Here is a 21026-nt window from a genome sequence, read left to right on the forward strand (position 1 = left end):
TACATCACCGCTCATTCTTCCATCTCTGCTTCTCCCCCTCTCTTTAGACTTGGCCTTCAGATTCTCTTCCTCACTATGACCTGGCTCTTTCTCAGCCTATCTGTGACTGGATGAATGAATGGATTTTATTTTCTATTTTCTCTTAGTCACTGATTTCATCCTATTGTGTTCTTGAAACAGTCTAATAAGTTATACATGTCTGCAATGTGAACAGCATATTTGGTTTTCATCACTGAAGACAGAAAATACTTGCCATTTCAGGAATCTTTTTTCTTTAATGATTTATTTAATAACATTCTTTGTAGCCCAGAGCTGGTCTTGGAAAATTACTAACATTCTCCATTTGTGGGGCACGGCCAGGCCAATGAAATGCTACCAACATTATTATGTCTCCATTGATATCCTATCTGAAGAAAATTGCCATATTAAGAAAGATGTTCTGTTACTAAACATGTTGTCTTGCATGTATCACCATGAGGCTGACATGCCTCTACCCCTGTTTTTGGCCTTTAGCAGACTGGATTCAGACTACAGCTATAGCCAGGCATGGTGGCTCAAGCCTGTAATCCCAACACTTTGGGAGGCCAAGGCGGGCGGATCACAAGGTCAGGAGATCAAGACCATCCTGGCTAACACGGTGAAACCCTGTCTCTACTAAAAAACACAAAAAAAATTAGCCGAGCTTGGTGGCAGTTGCCTGTAGTCCCAGTTACTCCGGAGGCTGAGGCAGGAGAATGGCGTGACGTGAACTTGGGAGGCGGAGGTTGCAGTGAGCCGAGATGGTGCCACTGCACTCCAGCCTGGGTGAAAGAGCAAGAATCCATCTCAAAAAAAAAAAAGCAGACTACAGCTATAAAGATTGTAGAAATCATACATGAACAGACAATTTGACCTTTGTTCACACCAGGGTGGAGATGGCAGTAGTGATAAGTGTGACCAACAAAGGGTGGTGGGGAGGCAGAGGGTACATACAGACCAGAGGATTATTCAAAAAGGTCAAGATCCAAGTAATCAGGATGAGAATCTGAGCAGAATTCCCTAATAAGAACCAAGGCTGGTTACGGGTTCCAGAAGCTGAAAAGCCACAACCAGAAGCAACCACTAACAGAGAAGCAAGTACCGGCATCCATCACAAAGACCAGGAGGTCAGCAGTGGCAGGTCAAGGGAAAGAATCCAGGAAGTCATGAGAACTCCCTTAAAAGAAGTGGAAGCTAAGAGCCTTGGTCAAGAGCCAGAGGGTTAGGCTGGGCTCAGTGGTTATGCCTGTGATCCCAGAATTTTGGGAGGCCGAGGCAGGCAGATCACTTGAGGTCAGCAGTCTGGGACCAGCCTGGGCAACATGGTAAAACCCCGTCTCTCCCAAAAATACAAAAACTAGCCAGGCAGGGTGGCATATGCCTGTAGTCCTAGCTACTTGGGAGGCTGGGGCAAAAGAATAGCCTAAGCCCAGGAGGTAGAGGTTGCAGTGAACCAACATTCCGCCACTGCTCTTCAGCTTGGGTGACAGAGTGAGACTCCGTGGAAAAGAAAAAGAGTCAAAGGGTTGAAAATATGTTCAACTCTACATACAATAAGAGAAATGCAAGTAAAATTAAAATTATAATGGGAGACCATTGCAAGTATTCATTAAAAATCTAATCAAACCCCTATAATCCAGAAATATCACTTCACAGGAAATACAGGAGATAGAAGAAATGTTAAATGTTAGTACATACTGAATCAGCAAAATCAAGACTGAAAATAAATCTAGAAGACAAATAATGACATTCTCTCAACAACAACAAAAAAATTGCAAAGAAAATGGAAGAGATGGAAAAAGGGTACAGCTGTCAACCAACTGCAATGTATAGACCTTATTTGGATCCCAGTGCAAAAAACTGTAAGAAAATAAAAATTATGAAACCATCTCTGAAAAAAAATAGGCAGAGCATACGTTCATATCGATATACTATGTGAGTTATTCCAGGCAAGCTATTAATCTGTCTCAATTTTCTCATCTGAAAAGCAATGAATAATGCAATGTATCCCCATAGGATTGTGCGAATTAAGAGATAATGCATATAAAGTGCTTAGCCAAGTACCTGGTACCTAGAAACCATTAAACAAATGGTAATCATTATGACACCAGTAATCAAAGGAGTGAAGTAATAACAAGACATGAAAATCATTGCTGCCAGGCGGGCATAGTGGCTAACACCTGTAATCCCAGCGCTTTGGGAGGCCAAGGCGGGCGGATCACTAGGTCAGGAGTTCGAGACCAGCCTAGCCAACATAATGAAACCCTGTCTCTACTAAAAATACAAAAATTAGCCAGGCATGGTGCCAGGCATCTGTAGTCCCAGCTACTTGGGAGGCTGAGGCAGAGAATCACTTGAACGCAGGGGTCAGAGTTTGCAGTGAGCCAAGATCGTGCCACTGCACTCCAGCTTGGGTGACACAGTAAGCCTGTGTCTCAAAAAAAAGGAAAAGCCCGACGCAGTGGCTCACACCTGTAATCCCAGAACTTTGGGAGGCCGAGGTGGGTGGATCACGAGGTCAGGAGTTCAGGACCAGCCTGGCCAAAATGGTGAAACCCCACCTCTACTAAAAATACAAAAATTAGCCAGGCCTGCTAGCAGATGCCTGTAATCCCAGCTACTTGCGAGGCTGAGTCAGAGAATTGCTCAAGCCCGGGAGGCAGAGGTTGCAGTGAGCTGAAATCATGCCACTGCACTGCAGCCTGGGTGACAGAGTGAGACTCCGTTGCAAAAAAAAAGAAAAAAAGGAAAAAAAAAGAAAATTATTGCCATCTGACAATATATATAAATTTTTTTTTTTTTTTTTTTTTTTTTTTTGATACGGAGTGTTGCTCTGTCACCCAGGCTGGAGTGCAGCGGCATGATCTCAGCTCACTGCAACCTCTGCCTCCTGGGTTCAAGCAGTTCTCTGCCTCAGCCTGCCGAGTAGCTGGGATTACAGGTGCCTGCAACCAGGCCCAGCTAATTTTTGTATTTTTTAGAGAGACAGGGCTTCACCATCTTGGCCAGGCTGGCCTTGAACCCCTGACCTCGTGATCCACCTGCCTTGGCTTCCCAAAATGCTGAGATTACAGGCGTGAGCCACTGCGCCCGGCCCTTTTTATATTTTATGATAGGGCAGGAATCAGGACTTAAGCCCAGTTGTTCCCAAACTGGAAAGAATAAGCAGGAACATAATTGCACCTGATCGAATGAGGGCCTTATAGCTACAAGGGAATCCTGACACCAGCTGGGTATGAGAGAAGCAACTCAGTATTCACGGAGATCATGAAGGACTGTCCGGAAGACAAGCATGCAGCTCATTGCTCAGCTAAATGGTCTCCATTTGATGTCAAGTTCAACCCAAACCAGCAGCAATAGGACTGAAGTGCCTTGTGTCCTCAAATTTGTTTTTCTAAAATATGCTTCGGAATTGTGCCCTTGGCTCACTTAAACAGTTGCTTAACAGCAACTATATGAAACTGGCTACTGAAAATGTAATGCTGTGGACTTTGTCCCTTACTGGTGTAATGCCCCCTTTCTCAGGGCCTTTAAGAGATTATCACAACCACAGCGTCAGGACTTCTCCAGAGCACCCAGTGTGTGTTAATCTCATGGAAGTAAGCCTGGTCTTACTCTTTGCTTTGAGCTTTAGGAAACTCATAACTAAATTTGGGCTCCTTTGAATGATGATATGGACACTTCAATTATGCAGTTCACTGAAAATATATTTTCCTTAGCTTAATTTTAATATTCTGAGGCTAGATAGTGGGTCAGAAACTACAGTCAAAGGGCAAACTCAGCCTGGTGCCTGCTGATTGTTCCATTGAAGATGCTTATTCACTTGCCTGTTGTCTGTGGCTGCTTTTGTAGCACAACAGCAGATAATTGCAACAGAAACTCCAAAGCCCAAAAAGCTAAGACTCTTTACTCTCTGGCCCTGTACAGAAAACATTCATCAAACCCTTCTCTAGACTTACCTTTTTCTAACTTTTTCTCTTGATCTTTACCCCGTTATGGGTGTTTTATAAATCTATTTTAGAAGAAAGCAGGTTGTAAAGAATCTAATAAGGAAGCAGGGCCAAGAGGGCCATGTGATGCTGTGTGGTCCTCAGCAACACCCAAACACACCCACACTAAAATGTCTGTGAGAAATTGGAACCACTCTCCCTGCTGTCAGCACAGACAGTCTATCCACTGCATGAGTTGTAGTCAGAGTAAAGAGAACCATCCTCCATCCCAATGCTGGGGCAAAGAGCCCCGCAAAATATGGTGCTCTGGTATGCTGAGCATTTTTGAATTAAAGGAAATTGGAAAACCTTAGAAGCTACCTCAGAATCGACAATTTTTCTAACCTTCTCTTGTTTCTTTCTCCAACCCCTGCCCCTACAAGCCAAGCACATGCAGAGGTTCACTCTGGAAGTTTCTTTATCTGATTGAGGAAAACTTCTTCCAAAAAAAAATACGATTGTCTTAATACCCCCTTCCTAGGAATCTTATCAAATAACCAAGAAAAATTAACCACCAGAGGAGAGAAAGACTAAAATCATCACAATGTTCAGACAAACATTTCTTCTGTTCTTCTGAGGGTAACTCCAAAAGATTATTAGGAGATTTTATCTGCATAATAAGACAACCTTTGTTCACAGTGCAGTTCTGCCCCTCACCTTACCACCACCTCCCCCAGAGCTCAGAACTTTGTCCCAGGCCATTGTCTATTATTTGGGCTCATCCAATTCCCTTGAAAATTATTTACCACCCCTTAAAAGTACCCACACCCCCCATTTCCCTCTCCCCTATGAAGAGTATATTTAGGCCTCAACCATCTGATCCTCCCTTGAGTCTCATAGTTTTGCATGGCTCCCATGCTTATGCATGTTAGTAAATTTGCATGCCTTTTCTCCTTTTAATCTGTCTATTGTCAGTTCATTTCAGCAGACTGGAACCTTCAGAGGGGAAGGGAAAATTCTCTTTACCCCCACAGCCACACCAGATGCCAGTAATGGGTCTTGGAGATTCCTCTGTCCTAGACCTCAGTAAAGTTATTTCTGTCTTTAAGAGCTTTCTTTGCTAATTCCTCTAAATAATCAGTTTTTAGTAGATCCCACTGGCACCTAAAAGAAGAAATACTGGGCAAAGAGAAGAAAGGAGTGCAATGGGGTGGGGGGAAGTTAAGAGGGTCTAAAAAGGCTAAGAGAGGCCAGGCGCAGTGGCTCACACCTATAATCCCATCACTTTAGGAGGCCAAGGCAGGCAGATTACTTGAGGTCAGGAGTTCGAGACCAGCCTGGCCAATGTGGTGAAACCCTGTCTCTACCAAAAATACAAAAATTAGCCAGGCGTGGTGGTGCATGGCTGTAATCTCAGCTACTCAGGAGGCTGAGGCAGGAGAATTGCTTGAACCCAGGAGGCAGGAGTTGCAGTGAGCCCATATCGCACCACTGCACTCCAGCCTGGGTGACAGAGCAAGACTCTGTCTAAAAAAAAAAAAAGAGAAGAAGAAGAAGAAGCCTACAAGAGTCAGAAGTCACATGTTATCCTTCCTACTCAGCACTGGGCTTGACACCAAAATTGGGTCATGAAGATGGCAATTATGAAAAAAAAAAAACCAGACCAGGCGCAGTGGCTCACGCCTGTAATACCAGCACTTTGGGAGGCCAAGGAGGGTGGATCAAGAGGTCAGGAGTTCAAGACCAACCTGGCCAACATAGTGAAACCCCGTCTCTACTAAAAATACAAAAAAATTAGCCAGGCGTGGTGGTGGACGCCTGTAATCCCAGAGGCTGAGTCAGGAGAATTGCCTGAACCCGGGAGGCGGAGGTTGCAGTGAGCTGAGATCACGCCACTGCACTCCAGCCCGGGGAACAGTGCAAGATTCTGTCTCAAAAACAATAAAAAAGAAAAAGAAAAACCTTATTTGTTTTACAATTAAACCCATATGCAGATGATAATTGCTGTTATAAGTTTAATGCCCAGACTTGGTTTCTCTTCCAAAAAAGTATAAACACAGTCCAGCTATAACTTTGTAATCCTCTTAAATGTGTCTTAGTAAGGAGCAAAACATCTGATTTTCAAGGTATTTGGAGTTTGGGTCTCTGTAGCTGAAAGTGGTTTCTTTTTCTCTCCAAAGAGGATATTTCAAGGAAGTCTTTCATCAAAAACTGCTAATTTAAGGCTTTGCTTTGTATAAAAGTTTATTTTGTATAAAAGTTACATGCTTCCCAAGATCACGTTTTAATTAACAAAGCACTGTATGGTCTTATCTAACAAAACCCTGAAAATCAAGTTGGCCATTAAACGGTATTAAATGATTAATTGATAGTCATTAAATGATAGGCAAACCAGCATATCACTGGAATTGCATGATGATCTTATCAGTCTCTCACACTACCTACTGTCAGTGCAAAAGATCACTTAGGAAGAAAATTTATGGCTGGGGTTGAAATAAATGTTAGACCCCTGAGAAATTTATTGAAATTTACTGAGAAAGTAACATTCGGGACTTTTTTTCCTGAAAACTGTTCAAGCCTTAAGCAACTGCAATTATACTTTTATCTTACTGTAAATACTGTCTTTATAATTAAGAAAAACATCCCTTGTGCCTATTCTTTTAAAAGGGACTTTTTCCCTCTATTTCCCTTAAAAGGAAATCAAGGTTTTACATTTTCTAGTAAAAGCATAAGAAAAACGATGAAGGTATCTATCTTGGGAAAGGAAAGCTCATCAGCATCAAATGTAAAAATCTGTATAAGGATAGATTGTTTCATTTTGTTTCTTTAGAACATAAGAGAATCCGAATCACTTACATTCTTGGCTCTTTTTCCACCCACGCAGGGAAACCAGGAGGAATTCCGGAATCAAAGAGAACCGCATTCCTCTCTACCACAAAGTACTCACACTTGGCAAATGGCAAAGATTTGGGTCATCATTTTTTAAACGGCAGCCAAGCATTAAAGAGCCCAGGCAGAGAGCAAGTAAAAGAGTCTCCACGGTTCCTCCCAGCGCTAGTCTGTGGCGTCAACAACATAGCACGTTGCAGGAAAAATTCCAGATTTCTGGGTCCCAAGGGGAGGCATTACTCAGCAGTGTCAGCGGTGACGGCGTCAGCAGGACAAGAGCCATTTGCTCTGGGAGGACTTTGATGTTTCTTTAAATGGTTTCTGCATCTAGTCCAATAGAATGGATATGGAATTATATTTATTACAACCACAAGGATATGCAAATTTATTTATGGTATAAAAGGTTCTTTCCACAAGTCCAAGCTGTCAACAACTCCTTATTTTCCTGGAGTGCCTTAGAAGCCAAGAATGTTTTGTTTCTTAAGCTTCCTACCTGGAGAGGTAAAATAACAATCTTGTTAATGAGAAGACAAAGAAGCTAACTGTTCTGTTTTGCAGCGTTCCTACAGACCGTACCTTTTAATTGCCTAGTGCTGGCAACTTAACATACTGTAATGAGTACATTGTTCCTCTTTTTTTGTTTGTTTTTTTCTTTTTTTTTTTTTTTTTTTTTGCACATAGCTCTCTCGAAGTGCGTTAGAAACTGAGTTTGGTGTACAGAGCAGAGAAGATTCTTATTAAAAACTGGCAGAAGCATTTGGAACAAGCGGTTTATTTTGACTGGTGAGGTATGTCTTACATAGTTTGCATTCAGATGCAAGAGGAAAAAGAGATAAAGTGAATTAGTCCCAATCATCTGGGAAATGACATTTCTTGCCGTGTTTGAAGTACTTCATGAATTAGAGAATGGGACTGATTTTGAAGGCTAAATTAATTTAATCTGTTTGCTTTTGTTTGATGCAGCAGCTGCAGCGACACACCCTACTTCTTTGAAAATCTGCAGCTTTCAAGGGTTTGGGTTTAGAAGAGAAAGAGTGCAGCTAAGTGGTGGTGGCTTGCTTGTTGGGGGTGCTGGGGGAGGAAATTCGTTTGCAATTTCCCCTGGTGGAAGTCTGGCATTCTCAGAGAGGGTTTGTCTCAGACATCAAGGTAGCCGCTCACTTATGCCCACCATTCTTGTTATTAAAGGAGAAGTTTCCAGGTGAAGCAAACAGGAGGCAAAGAAAGGAAATTATCATCCAACTCTTTCCACCACCACCCCCCTCCCCCCAGCACATTTTCATTAGGGAAAAAAAAACCTCCAGGGTAAAGATAAAAGAGGCAGAAAAGTTCCCATTGGCCACGGTCCATTAACAGTGACTGACACCCAGTTTGTCACACAAGAGCCCATAGCCCATAGCTTCCTTATTTGTGTTTGAGTTGGGGATTTCTTTGGTGCCGCAGATGGGCTGATAGGTTCAAGAACTCGATACTAACCATGGATGTATGTCCCATCATTTTCGTTTCTCTACCTTAGAAGATGAGGACTGTGCATTTCCAAGCAGCACAGAGAGACAGCATCTTTACAACAACACTGAGTATACATAGGTCAATTTCTCAAAAACGGATTAGGTTTCTAAGAGGAGAGCAGCTTCACCTGGTACATTTTCACCATCAACCATCGAGTCAGGGAGGCTTTTTGCAGATGGATATGCTGAGGAGCATTGGACCATTTCAAAGTTCAGAAAGGAGTTGGGTTCAGTGAAATTTGCCCATCATGGTACTAAAGGCAGGAGATAAGGTCACATAATTCACCCCTGACTTGGTCTGGAAGAAAAATAGGCTGGCCGATTTTAGAAAAGGAAATACTGTACTTGGAGAAATCAAGAAGAGGCTAGAAGTGACCACAGACTGTCACATCATACTGGGCAGTGTCTGGTTGCAGAGCAATATTAAAGTCCACATGGCTTTTATGGATTCATTTCCATCACGACCTCCAGAACTGTAAGGTGAAGGAAAAAAAGCTTGATGTATTTTCTGATGAGTAACACATTTATCGGGGCATTCGTCTTGTAAAGCAAGCTGAGCTGGGCCTGTGTTCTATAATCTGCTACCTAAGGTAGACACAGGGGCTGAATGCCCAGCCTCTGTTCTACCAGAAGCAACTGGTACACGGAGTGTGATGGGCTTTGTTCCTTCTAAGAGGGCCCAGGATAAGCCAAAGACTGTTTTTTGGGTTTTTTGTTTTTGTGTTTTTTTTTTTTTTTCCGAGATGGAGTCTTACTCTGTCGCCCAAGCTGGAGTACAGTGGTGTGATCTTGGCTCACTGCAATCTCTGCATCCCAGGTTCAAGTGATTCTCCTGCCTCAGCCTCCCGAGTAGCTGGGATTACAGGCGCTTGCCATCATGCGTGGCTAATTTTTGTATTTTTAGTAGAGACAGGGTTTCACCATGTTGGCCAGGCTGTTCTCGAACTCATGATCTCAGGTGATCCGCCCATCTCGGCCTCCCAAAGTGCTGGGATTACAGGCAGCCGAGACTTTAAGTAAGGTTAAAGGTGAGACCTTTTTCCCAGAGCAGTTCAGCTCCTCCCTGAGACGAGATCCTTGAATGATAAAACACTCCCCACCCGCACCCTCCCTCTTAAATTTTCCCTCTACATTATGGAATATTGTTTAATATTAATTTTTTAAATTAAAAAATCACTGCTTTATATCTTTGAAACGAAATGATCATTTACTGAAATTGAAGCAAACATGTTGCATTTATTTTCACAAATCCACCTTTTCCAAGAGCTACATCCGGTCTCTGCTCAGAGCAAATGGCACAGAGCTTACGAGGCAAAAATGCAAGCATGTGCTCTTCTCCCTCACGCAACTGGTTCAGACATCAGGACAAACGCCTCCATCAACGAAGTGTTTTCGGGGCAATCTCATAATTCTGTGTTTCCAAGACCAAATATTTCTATGCAGTGAGCGGGAGACAGTAAAAACAAGAGTAGCGGAAAGACAGGAAGAATAGCTGGTAGGCCCAGGATACCAGGAACTGAAAATAACCAGGAAGCAGGTGCAGGCATGCTCCAGCCAGGCCCTGCCCTCTGCCTTCTCCTCTGTTTCTTGCCCCTGCCAACCCAGGTAAAATGCACCTGCGTCTCCCCACCTCCCTCCAGCTCTCCCCCTCCTCCCCAGTTGGGATTAAAACTCTTCCAAGGGAGCCAGGCACAGTGGCTCACACCTGTTAATCTCAGCACTTTGGGAGGCTGAGGCAGGTGGATCACCTGAAGTCAGGAGTTCGAGACCTGCCTGACCAACATGGTGAAACCCTGTCTCTACTAAAAATACAAAATTAGCTGGGCATGGTGGCACATCCCTGCAATCCCAGCTCTTTGGGAGGCTGAGGCAGGAGAATCACTTGAACCAGGGAGGAGCAGGTTGCAAATTAGCTGGGCATGGTGGTGCATCCCTGTAATCCCAGCTACTTGGGAGGCTAAGGCAGCAGAATCACTTGAACCAGGGAGATGGAGGTTGCAGTGAGCCAAGATCATGCCATTGCACTCCAGCCTGGAAGACAAGAGTGAAACTTCATCTCAAAAAAAGAAAAGAAACTCTACCAAGGGGCTATGAGAGCAAACTTTCACTAACAGCAGCTGTGGCAAGTAACTGATCACAGTGAACATCCACAGTGTCCCCATGTGTCTTGGACACAGGTCTTCCTGGGCGAAGCCACAAAGCAGCCGGGCAGCCACAGGAGGCTCCACCCAACATCTCTCCAGACCGTATGGGGAGCAACCCACCAGCCCTGACCGGGGCCTGCTCATGGCTACCACATCAACCCCTGCTTGGAACCCAGCTCCAGCAACTGTGGGTTTTGTTTTTGTTTTTGAAGACAGGGCCTTGTTCTGCCACCCAGGCTGGGATGCAGTGGTGCGATCGTACTCATTGCAGCCTCAAATTCCCAGACTCAAGTTATTCTCCCACTTCCACTTCCTAAGTAGCTGGGACCACAGGCACATGCCACCATGCCAGCTGATTTTTTTTTTCTTTTTTTTTGAGACGGACTCTTGCTCAGTCACCCAGCCTGGAGTGCAGTGGGGAGATCTCGGCTCACTGCAACCTCCACCTCCCAGCTTCAAGTGATTCTCCTGCCTCAGCCTCGAGAGTAGCTGAAATTACAGGCGCCTGCCACCACACCTGGCTAATTCTTGTATTTTTAGTAGAGATGGGGTTTCACCATGTTGGCCAGGCTGGTCTTGAACTCCTGGCCTCCCAAAGTGCTGAAGTTACAGTAATTTTTTAATTTTTTGTAGAGATAGGGGTCTCACTGTGTTGCCCAGGCCTGTCTCGAACCCCTAACCTCAAGTGATCCTCCCACATGAGCCTGCCAAAGTGCTGGGATTACAGGTGTGAGCCATTGTGCGTGGCTGCAGCTGGTTTTCAAAAGCGATCCCTACAACTTGCAGGTGTGTTTGCCAAGCTCTGCGTCTGGAACTGCTTTTCCCTTGATGTGGAGCTGAAGCTCTGCCTGCTCCTGTGTTCCTCTCCCTCCTAGTAGCAGGGCCCAGGGCTCCGTTGACATGGCTCTTTCCTGTCTAAGAAGCAATTTCTTCATTACCGAAAAAATAGACACCATATTTCCACAAGGAAGACCCCTGACATGAATAGTTTCAACCTATACATAAAGTGTTTTGGATTCAGATTTGCAAAGCTGTTCTGCCATTTTGAGTTGAAAGAATTGGGCCCCCTGACTTTCTGCACAGGCACCTTGAGCCTAGGAAGTTCGAAAATAATTATAAATAATAAATCTGTTTAAGCCACACAGTCTCACCATAAGAGGATAGAACAATACCAAACCTACAGAGAAGTCCCCGAGAGGTTAATTATCTTGCCCCAGCAAATAGAGACAACTTGGAGGGGAGTCCAGCAGGAACTCCAGGCCCTCCTCCAGCTCCAGCTTCAATTTTCATTTAAATCATGTAATCTCTCCTGTTTCTCTTTTCTAAAGTGTTGACCTCATCCTTAGAAAGCAGATTCTAGTTGTAATTTAACTTAGACACTTTCAGGTCCAATACTTGTTTTTATTTACGTTGGTTTCTGCGAATGGGAGTTAGGTCAGAAAACAAGAAAGGAAAAAAGAGAGGAGGGAAGAAGGCAGGCAGGCAGGCGAAGAAAGAAAGAAAAGAAAAGGGAAGAGAGGGAAAGAAAGAGGGAAGGAAGGAAGAAGGAGGGAGGGAGGGAAGGAAGAAGGAAAGGAAAGAGGGAGGGAGGGAGGGAAGAAAAGGAAGGAAAGAAAGAGAGAAGGAGGGGAGGAAGGAAGGCAGACAGGAAGATCATGTAATCTCTCTAAGCCTCTGTTTTCTCTTCTGTAACTTGGGAATGAGAATTCCTACAGCACTGTCATTGTGAAGACAGAAGATTACGTAAGGCATTTAAAACCCAGCTTTACATAGTCAATGCTGCACAGCAATTATTGTGTTACGGTTACTATTGTAACCATCACATTGCATCATCTTAACTCTGTTGGGAATTCATTTATGAAGTTATATTTTCTTGCGTTTTTGTAAGAAAATTATTTGCAAACAACCAAAGTATAGCCTTAGCCAATATAAAATGAAAAACACTTCTTTCAGGAATACATACCTGGTCATCAGTGGATTTTAATAGTAACACCACAGTATGAGGCAAAACATTCTTAATTAATATTCCGCCTTGGCTGTGGCTTTTGTCAGAATATATTTTTCTGCTTTCTTTTGTGTGTTTATGTGTTAAGGGTATCAAGTTTTCTAATTTTTTCAAGCATCTACTCTGTCTAAAATGTCACACTAAATGTTGAGAAAGACATAGATAAATGTTAGAAATAGCTATCTTAATTCAATCAATGTATGACTCCACTGTCAAAATAATAGTGCCCATACTAGTCTGTCATTTGCAAGTGACAGAATCCCAATTGAGACCGGCTCAAGAATAATTTATTAGCTTGTGTGCCCCACAGAGTAATGGAGAAGTTCACTGAAGAAGAAAGGATGTACCTAGGAAGAGGAGAGAGGATTTTACAAGCTTTTTACAAGCAGTTACCACTACACCCCCCAAATGATAACATCATCATCTTCATTAATATAAACCATATCTGAAGTGAAACAAAAATAGAGGCCGGGTGCGGTGGCTCACACCTGCAATCCCAACACTTTGGGAGGCTGAGGAAGGAGGATTGCTTGAACCCAGGAGTTCAAGACCAGCCTGGACAACATAGTGAGACCCCCATCTCCACACACACAAAAAAAAGTCAGGCATGGTGGTGTGTACCTATAGTCCCATCTACTTGGGGACTGAGGATCACTTGAGCCCAGGAGTTCAAAGCTGCAGTGAGCTATGATCATACCACTGCACTCCAGTCTGGGTAACAAAGCCAGACCCTGTCTCAAAAAAAAAAGCACACGAACAAGAAGTTACTTTTAAAACTGATAAAAGAATGATACTTGAGTTTTCAGGGAATTACATCAAAGTAGATAAAACATTCACACCAAAGGGATCTTCCAAAGGCAACCGAATTTCAGTGCCTCCACTCAGCCTAATTCTAGAAACCTAGTACATTTGATCAGAGGAGAGGTGGAAAGAAACAGAGATGCCCTCCTTCAACCCACTCCCTAGTACGGCTGGCACTGGGCAAGGCTGTCCACCCCCCTCAGCCCTGCTCCAGGATGACAGCTGCCTCCTCTGGCACTCCCTGGGCCGTCGCACAGCATCTTTCTTCCTGTTTCTCTCTCCTGCTCCACAGTAGGCTCTGAGGGACAGCCACTCCAGTCTGTCCTACTCCCAACTTACTGAGTGCCTACTATGTGCCAAGTGGGGCCATAGACATGAGCAAAACAAATCACACATTTCTTTCCTGCATTCCAACGCACACAAACAGGTGCGTCTATGTCAGACGCGAAGGGAAGGGCAGGGGAGGGGAGGGGAGGAGAGGGGAGGAGCAGAGAAGAAAAAGACGGCAGGGTGAGTGGGAGACAGGAAGGCGACCTTGAGGTGGGGTGCTGGCGAAGCCTTGCCTGCCCTGGAGGAGATATGGGGAGGACCAGGCTCCAGAGCAGAGGATACAGCCAGCACTGAGGGCAGAGGTAGGAGTCCCCGGCCCATCTGAAGAGCAGCATCAGGGGTGGGGAGTGAGGAGATGGAAAAGGTTCCATGGTAAAGGCTTAGGATTTTATGCTAAATAAAATGCGAAGCCATTGGAAAGTTTTGAACAAACAGTTTTATTTATTTATTTATTCATTCATTCATTTTTGAGACAGAGTCTCACTCTGTTGCCCAGGCTGGAGTGCAGTGGCACCATCTCGGCTCACTGCAACCTCCGCCTCCTGAGTTCAAGCAATTCTCCTGCCTCAGCCTCTGGAGTAGCTGGGATTACAGGCACCCGCCACCACGCCTGGCTAATTTCTGTATTTTTAGTAGAGTCAGGGTTTCACCGTGTTGGCCAGGCTGGTCTCGAACTCCTGACCTCAGGTGATCCGCCCTCCTCAGCCTCCCAAAGTGCTGGAATTACAGGCATGAGCCACCGCACCTGGCCAAGAGATTTTAGTATTAGCATTCAGGACCTTGCCTCTGTGTCTTTAGACACAGTCTCTTCCCCCATTGGCTCAAGGCCCAATGTATGAGAACAGGTTTGCTCTCAAAATTTGTCACATGATATGTTAAGGTACATACATTCCTACAGTAACCCTACAATAATACTTTAATTCCTCAAAAATGTCCTGAAAATAGTATATATTTTTTAATTTCAAAAGTTATTAAGAAGCCTGAATACACGTGAATCTCTCTGATCTCCTTCCTAAGTAATCTTGTAGACAGTGACAGTTCCTCGATGGGTCTACTTGGGTTTTAACCTCAGAACTACTGAATGTCATCCTCTCAATCTGTTCCTCTTTCTTCAAGATAGAGGAACCAGGCCTTTGCTGGTTACAGCCATTGTGGGAGGGTAAAGGGATAGTCCAGAGATAAAGGAACCAAGGCTAGAAGGCCACTGCGGGGTCTAGGATGGATTTTTTTTCTCAGTTGGAATAGCTGTGGGTAGAATGTTCTCCAGTCCTGCACCTCACATAACAATCACTGTCATCTTCCACCTAGAAATCATCCTTATAATAAGGTGTACACATTCTTTTCTTTTTTTAGAGTTGGAGTTTCTCTGTGTTGCCCAGACTGGTCTCAAACTCCTGGGCATAAGTGATTCTCCCACCTCAGCCTCCTCAGTACCTAGCATGACAGGCACGTGCCACTGTGCTGGGCCTAAAGCACATTCTTAAGAGAATATCGAAATACTTTTCCAGAGACACAAAGCATTGTCTCATCTGGGAAAACAGGAAGATGGAAACTCGGAGAAGTTAAATACTTAACTGAGATACCCAGAAGGTCAGCTGCCAACCAGGCAAGACATCTGAGAAGGCTGTTCCATGAGTCTGGCTTCTGTCAGTTACAGATATTGCATCCAAGTTATGTTATATCTGTGTTACTTTGTCAAGTAAAACGGCACACTCTCTCAGTCATAGTCTTTTTAATTTTTTTTTTGTGACAGTCTCTCTCTGTTGTCCAGGCTGGAGTGCAGTGGCGAAATCACAGCTCACTGCAGCCTCAACCTCCCAGGCTCATGTGATCCTCCCACCTCAGCCTCCCAGGTAGCTGGGACTACAGGCATGCGTCAGCACGCCCGGCTAGTTTTTGTATTTTTTGTAGAAACAGGATTTCACCATGTTGCCCAGGGTGGTCTTGAACTCCTAGGCTCAAGCAATTCGCCCCCCTTGGCCTCCCAAACTGGTGGGATTACAGGGGTAAGCACTGCGCCTGGCCAGTCATAGTCTTTACACTATTTATTCATCTGCTGGGCCCTATGATGTCCTAATTCTATCTGACTTGCCTAGATGTAAATTTCAGTGGCCAGGACCAAGGGCGGGTCTGCCTAGATTCTAAAGTACCCAGGGCTTTGTGAAAGTTCAAGAACCACATGAATACCAGAAAAGCAGTGTCCTGGGAAAAGTCTCTATAACCGACTCATAAATGGATGATTCTCCAGGGAGGGAATCAAGGGGAAAAAGAAATATGATCTTCCTCCACCCCCATCCCCCTCCACCTCTTTGCTATAAAAGCCTTATTTCTTATTACTTTAATTAAGTTTCTGGCATGATCCCGGGTAAAAGGCTTTATATTCATGCAGCCTCGTAGAAAACAGCCCTGAACTGGCCAGGCGCGGTGGCTCATGCCTGTAATCCCAGCACTTTGGGAGGCCGAGGCGGGTGGATCACGAGGTCGGGAGTTCGAGACCATCTTGGCTAACACGGTGAAACCCCGTCTCTACTAAAAATACAAAAAAATTAGCCGGGCGTGGTGGTGGGCGCCTATAGTTCCACCTACTAGGGAGGATGAGGCAGAAGAATCGCTTGAACCCGGGAGGTGGAGGTTGCAGTGAGCCGAGATCGCACCACTGCACTCCAGCCTGGGTGACAGAGCGACTCTCCGTCTCAAAAAAAGAGAAAAGAAAACAGCACTGAACCCCACAATGACAGCAGCAAACCTAAGAACTTGGTCACCTATACAAGCCCCTACCTTCTCTCCTGCCAGTGTTAACCTAGGCCACCAACATGGCAAGGTTGGCCAGGCATAGTGGTTCACACCCATAATCCCAACACTTTGGGAGGCCAACATGGCATTGCTTGAGGCCAGGAGTTTGAGACCAGCCTGGGCAACAAAGCAAGAACCGGTCTCTGCAAAAAAGTGTTTAAAAGTTAGCCAGGTGCAGTGGTGTGTGCCTGTAGTCTCAGCTACTCAGGAGGCTGTGGCAGGAGGATCACTTGCGCCAGGAATTGGAGGTTGCAATGAGCTACGTTCACACCACTGCACTCCAGCCTGGGCAACAGAGCAAGACCCCGTCTGCAAATAAATGAACAAATTAATGTCAATGCTATTATATGCAACAGAGAATCAAACCTTTACCCGAGGTGAAGGCATCTGGTTGTGTCTTGTCTTGCCTTGTGTTGTTCCTTTTTCCCTCACTCCAATTGTCCCTCCACTTCCTATAAGAATCGATCTTTAAGGCCGGGCGCGGTGGCTCACGCCTGTAATCCCAGCACTTTGGGAGGCCGAGGTGGGTGGATCACCTGAGGTTGGGAGTTCGAGACCAGCCTGACCAACATGGAGAAACCCTGTCTCTACTAAAGATACAAAATTAGCCAGATGTGGTGGCGCATGCCTGTAATCCCAGCTACTCAGGAAGGCTGAGGCAGGAGAATCGCTTGAACCCAGGAAGCAGAGGTTGCGGTGAGCCGAGATTACACCATTGCACACCAGCCTGGGCAACAAGAGCAAAACTCCGTCTCAAAAAAAAAAAAAAAAAAAAAAGAATCGATCTTTAGTTTCTCTAAAACTGATGCTACTGTTCTCTCTTAACAGGAAAAGCCATCCAAGGTTCCTGTTGCCCCAGTGGGTCAGCCTCAGGGATCGCCACCCAGGAAGGAGGGTGCTCAGCCCCGTGGAACAGGTGCTAGAGGTAGGCCACTACACATCCTCAGACAGTACAGGGACAGGGGATATTCCCAGAACTCTGACTTAAATGAAGAAAACTGCATTTCAAGACACAATTGTTCGGCCGGGTGCGGTGGCTTATGTCTGTAATCCCAGAACTTAAGGAGGCCAAGGTGGGCAGATCACTTGAGGTCAGGAGTTCAAGACCAGCCTGGCCAACATGGTGAAACCCTGTCTCTACTAAAAATAAAAAAATTGGCTGGGTGTGGTGGCACATGCCTATACTCCCAGCTACTTGGGAGGCCGAGGCATGAGAATCACTTGAACCTGGGAGGCAGAGGTTGCAGTGAGCCAAGATCGCACCACTGTACTCCAGCCTGGGCAACAGAGTGAGGCTCCATCTCAAAAAAAAAAAGAAAAAAGAAAAAAAAAGAGAAAGGACACAATTGTTATCACTGGAGAAATCATAACTTTTTTTTAGTCTCTAATATTGATAACTTATATTGTTTATTTATCTCTAATATTGTAATATTGGTAACTTGTTTGTTTATCTCTAATATTGGTAACTATTTCTGGCTCTCACACACACAAAAAAAGACATCAGTCAGGCCAGGCGCAGTGGTTCATGCCTGCAATCCCAGCATTTTGGGAGGCCGAGGCTGGTGGATCACCTGAGGTCAGGAATTTGAGACCAGCCTGCCCAACATGGTGAAACCCCGTCTCTACTAAAAATACAAAAATTAGCTGGGCATGGTGGTGGGCACCTGTAATCCCAGCTACTTGGGAGGCTGAGGCAGGAGAATCACTTGAACCTGGGAGGCAGAGGTTGCGTTGAGCCGAGATCGTGGCATTGCACTCCAGCCTGGGTGACAGAGCAAGACTCCATCTCAAAAAAAAAAAAAAAGACATCAGTCAAGAGATCTCACTCAAAAGACAACCTAGGCTCTAATCTTCAGTGTAGTCCACGAGAATACCTTCAATTCAGCCAGTGATTCAACTCTGACCCATAATAACGTCTTGCATTTCTAAAGAACATTCCAGCTTTGAAGTGCTTCCTGTGTATTTCTTCATCAGGACTTTGGGGCAGTTCGGTAGTTTCTAGAGCACCCATGGCCCTCCCATGTCTTGTTATCTCAAGGCATAACCGTACCATACCTAACTGGTTCTTTAATGCTCTGAGTGGTTACAGAATCAGCCCCAAGTGGAGATGGGCCATGATTTGCCACTGAAGACAGCGGTTAGGAATTGAGAGACATCATGCCTTAGGAAATTAGGGCATTCCTACTTCCAGAATCTAAAAGTTCATATAACATCTACTTACAGAGAAGAAGAAACAACACTCAAATGAAAATTCATTAGTATGCTAATGCATCGCTGTTGAAACAGAAAGATGAGGTGCTTTGACCGCTTCCACCAGAAATATTTTTATGGGCCTGGCACAGTGGCTCATGGCTATAATCCCAGCAGTTTGGGAGTTTTGAGGCAGGAGGATTGCTTGAAGCCAGGAGTTTAAGACCAGCCTGGGCAACACAGTGGGACACCATCTCAAAAAAAAAGAACAAAAGAAAGAAATACTTTTATAGTTTAGTGTATTTAACACCCAAATGCAGAAATCATACCAATTGCATGCTGAAGAATAAAAATACCCCCACGTTCTAACCAACACCATGCAGTTTATGCTTTTTGTGTCTTTCATTAAACAAATAATTATTAGTGAACTACTTTGGGAAACTTATTTAACATTTTGGGTCTCGGTTTCCACATTAGTAAAAGGTGCATAATAATAGTACTTATTTTTAAGAACCGTCCTAAGGATAAAGTGGGTTAATTTATGTAAAGTGCTAGATACTGTCCCTGGCACCTGACAGCTTCTCCAACACCATCTTGGGCTACTCTACCCAAACTAACTATAATCTGGGCCATTTAGCTTTCTTTCCTTTCTTTTTTTTTTTTTTTTTTTTTTTGAGACAGAGTCTTGCTCTGTCGCCCAGGCTGGAGTGCAGTGGCACGATCTCAGCTCACTGCAAGCTCTGCCTCCTGGGTTGACGCCATTCTCCTGCCTCAGCCTCCCAAGTAGCTGGGACTACGGGTGCCCGCCACCACACCTGGCTAATTTTTTTGAACTTTTAGTAGAGATGGGGTTTCACCATGTTAGCCAGGATAGTCTCGATCTCCTGACCTCGTGATCCGCCCACCTCAGCCTCCCAAAGTGCTGGGATTACAGGCATGAGCCACCGCGCCCAGCCTCTCTTTCTTTCTTCCTTTCTTTCTTTCTTTCTTTCTTTTCTTCCTTTCCTTCTCTTTCTTTTTTTTTTAATAGGTCTTACTCTGTCACCCAGGCTGGAATGCAATGATGCAATTATAGTTCAATGCAGCCTCCAACTCCTGGGCCCAAGTGATCCTCCTGTCTCAGCCTCCTGAGTAGCTGAGACTAAAGGTGCATGTCATCATGTCTCCCTATGTTGCCCAGGCTGGTCTTGATCTCTTGGGATCAAGCAATCTTCTCACCTTGGCCTCTCAAAGTGCTGGGATTGCAGGTGTGAACCACTGCACTCAGCCCACATTTAGCTTTCTTTTCCCTTCCTCAGAGTCTTTCCATGTGCATTTTCCTTCATGAAAACTCTCTTTCTGTCTCTGGCTGCCTTATATTTACCCTTCACATGTCAGGGCAAAAACAGCAGAAAAAGATCCAGGGGTCATAGCTGATCACACACATACAGTATGTAAGCATATATGTTTGTGTGTGTGTATGCACACATATACACACTTACATATGTGTATATAAGTCAGCAATACAGTGCTCTGGGTCTAGGTAGAGGCTGGGTCTATATGAAATCAGTATGTTCTAATAGGCATATGGGGTCCTAGGGCAGGAAATAGCTATACTACTTTCCATTGTATTAAGCCGACCTTTTTAAGAGTATTTCATGCTATCGTGGTCTCTTTTTTTTTTTTTCCAGACAGGGTCTCACTCTGTCACCCAAGCTGGAGTGCAGAGGCATGATCACGGCTCACTACAGCCTCGAACTCCGGGGCTCAAGCCATACTCCCACCTCAGCCTCCTGAGTAGCTGAGACTACAGGCATGCACCAACTTGCCTGGCAAATTTTTTTATTTTTTGTAGAGATGGGGTCTCACAATGTTGTCTAGTCTGGTCTCAAACTCCTGGGCTCAAGTGATCCTGCCATGTCAGCCTCCCAGAGTGGTGGGATTACAGGCGTGAGCCACCACATCTGGCCCCTGACTCTTTTTTTTGTAATGCAATTGTGAATGCATTCAGGAGATTCCCAAAAAGCTTACCACGAATTATTAAAAGCATGAAAAATCAGTCCTGTGAAGAAAGTCATAATGACCGGAAGAAAGAAAAGACTAAGGGATGACCAAATGCCTCCCTTCAGAATTACTAGTAAATTCCATTTTAGGGAATGCTCTGTCTGCAGAAGACAGAAGACAACTTCCTTGGCTGGGCATGGTGGCTCACACCTGTAATCCCAGCACTTTGGGAGGCCAAGGTGGGCAGATCACGAGGTCAAGAGATCGAGACCATCCTGGCCAACATGGTGAAACCCTGTCTCTATCAAAAACACAAAAATTAGCTGGGTGTGGTGAAGTGCGCCTGTAATCCCAGCTACTCGGGAGGCTGAGGCAGGAGAATAGTTTGAACCTGGGAGGCAGAGCTTGCAGTGAGCCGAGATCATGCCACTGTACT

At 44.8% G+C, this 21026-nt stretch overlaps 1 protein-coding gene across 1 annotated transcript in view; it reads right to left on the reverse strand.

Annotated features, from left to right (window-relative positions):
- NEBL (nebulette) overlaps positions 1-6944 on the reverse strand; it is a 518729-nt gene extending 511785 nt beyond the window's left edge. Inside the window, exon 1 of the mRNA XM_054522031.2 lies at positions 6804-6944. The gene's annotated coding sequence lies outside the window, so the exon portion shown is untranslated. The remainder of the gene's footprint in view (positions 1-6803) is intronic.
- Between the last annotated feature and the right edge of the window lie 14082 nt (positions 6945-21026).

Source organism: Pongo abelii, chromosome 8 (genome assembly GCF_028885655.2).
Source record: "Pongo abelii isolate AG06213 chromosome 8, NHGRI_mPonAbe1-v2.0_pri, whole genome shotgun sequence".
In the NCBI taxonomy this organism is placed as follows: domain Eukaryota; kingdom Metazoa; phylum Chordata; class Mammalia; order Primates; family Hominidae; genus Pongo; species Pongo abelii.